Consider the following 2781-nt stretch of genomic DNA (forward strand, 5'->3'; position numbering starts at 1 on the left):
CCATTTACTTGTATAAAACTATTAGACATGATTAAAATAAATTAAAAAAAAGTGAAAAAAAAAATTAGCGATTCAGCTTATGTATGTGATTCACAAAACATATAAGCACTTGTCCAATTTACGGGATTGTGAATCAGGCCAACTCTGTCTATAAACTTGCAAGTTAACTACAAGAGATGGTAGGTAGCGGCGGTTGATATTTGGATCGCGGTGATTTTTTGGCTGCCGTTAAACATATAACAACAATAGCTGATTGACCGCTGAAATATATGGCGCTAGTAAATCTTTAGCGGCGATTTTATTTGATCGCCAGAATAACCAATATTAAACAGAATTTAGTGACAAAAATATTCTGCGGCAGTTAACGACTGCTGCTGTTTATTAAAACTGATTTGAGACCCTTTTCACGACGGTGAGATAACCGTCACTATTTATTGTAGTTAAAAATAGTAAATTTTACGGCGTTCAATAGTAACCACCGCTAAACTTCGTATTTTTTATTTTCATTTAAATAGTTTATTTGAATTTTCATTTCATATCACAATCAACATTTAAAAAGTCTTTTAATTTAAAGATGTTACGTATTAATTTAACTGATTATGTTTTCAATTATAGTAAAAAAATTATAATTCATGTAAAACACAATGCTAGAATAATCCAAATTATACATATAAATCACCAAATAAAATAGTTAATAGCAATTTGTCCTCAAAGTGCACTGTTTATAAAGGAAACAAAAAAAATTAATTGTTAAAAGATCTCTATTTTGTTGCACTCTCCAAAGACTTCAGTTGTGCATCAACTCAAGTGGTAAAGTATTTCCTTGCTGTTGGATTATGTATCTTAATAGATTCTCCATAGTCTATCTCTTTGCCTTCTCTTTTGCTTTCTCTGCCTTTGTTTTGCTGCCGCTGCCTTTAATTCTGTAATCTCCTTCTGATATTCCTCAATTTGCACTCCAGAGTTCGATTGTTGTGTAGGATTACGAATAATTTCGGTTGGACATGGTCCAAAACCTAACCCCCGAACTCGTCCTTTCCAAGGACTTGCACAAGCGAATCACTAAGTGAAATCTCCTTCAAGGAACCATCTCTCTCGATATTTGTAATCACTTCCTATAGACATACCAGAGTTGGGTTATTGTAATTTTGAAGTTAGCAACATGAATAGAGCAAGAGATGTAAATAATTATTAACCAATACTTACTCCAACAATATGCGCATCATCATTCATATACGAGCCATCTTTTTTTAAATGAGCCATAGCCCATATCTCTCCTCTATCAATGCGTCTTTGCTGTAGTTTCTCCTATAACCACATTAAATATTTACACAATCATACATGTAACAAATAAATATCACAAAACACGAAAAAATATATGAAAGATAATAGACACATAATTACCTCTTCATCCTTTTACCTTGCCAATGTTTTCGAACATACAGTATGTGAATAAAGTTGCTTCGACCGATTTAGAGCATTTTGTCTATGCTTTTGCTATAAATAAAGACAAAAATACAATTAATTATGCAATGAATTTTAAAACGTAATGACTCCTTAATAGTGCCCCCATCTTTTTTTAAGGGTTAGAAACATATTGGACTGGTATTTTAGGTTTTTAATTCTATCACTTTCAATCAATCATTTTATTCAGGTATTCAAAATGATTAAAATTGCAACACTAAATGGAGTACCAATTCAATGTTAATTACTTTCGTAGACTCCTTCAAACGATATTGAAGGAACCATTTCCACTACTGTGCATCTATTCCTGATGGTTTACGCTTAGCGTTTTCTTCTAAACTCTTTCTGTCGTAATAAAACTTGTGAAATAAGTTGTTTCTTGTTTCTTTTCAGATTTTTTCTATTATTTGAATCATTGATGAGCGGATAATTTATACGCTTTTTGGCATTATTTTTAGTATGTTTTTAATATATTTTAGTTAGTTTTTATTATGTTTTTATTAGTTTTTAAATAAAAATCACAATTCTAGACTTTACTATGAGTTTGTGTGTTTTTCTGTGATTTCAGGTATTTTCTGGCTGAAATTGAGGGACCTGAGCAAAAATCTGATTCAGAGGCTGAAAAAGGACTGCAGATGCTGTTGGATTCTGACCTCCCTGCACTCAAAGTGGATTTTCTGGAGCTACAAAAGCCCAATTGATGCGCTCTCAATTGCGTTGAAAAGTACACATCCTGGACTTTCCAGCAATATATAATAGTTGATACTTTGCTCGAGATTTGATGGCTCAAACTGGCGTTCCAAGTCAGCTCAAGAATTCTGGCGTTTAACTCCAAAACTGGCACAAAAGCTGGAGTTAAACGCCCAAACTGGCACAAAAGCTGGCGTTTAACTCCAAGAAAAGTCTCTACACAAAAATGCTTCAATGCTCAGCCCAAGCACACACCAAGTGGGCCCGGAAGAAGATTTATGCATTAATTACTTATTTCTGTAACCCTAGGCTACTAGTTCTCTATAAATAGGACCTTTCACTATTGTATTTTTACACACACACACATCTTTGGACGATTAGTCCCTAGACCTTGGGGGCTGGCCATTCGGCCATGCTTACACCATTATCACTTTTGTATTTTCAACGGTGGAGTTTCTACACACCATAGATTAAGGTGTGGAGCTCTGCTGTTCTTCATGAATTAATACAAAGTACAATTGTTTTTCTATTCAACTCAAGTCTATTTCTTCTCCAAGATATTCATTCGTTCTTCAACTTGATGAATGTGATGATCCGTGACACTCATCATCATTCTCACCTATGAAC

This window comes from Arachis ipaensis, chromosome B10 (genome assembly GCF_000816755.2).
Source record: "Arachis ipaensis cultivar K30076 chromosome B10, Araip1.1, whole genome shotgun sequence".
NCBI classification, from domain to species: Eukaryota; Viridiplantae; Streptophyta; class Magnoliopsida; order Fabales; family Fabaceae; genus Arachis; species Arachis ipaensis.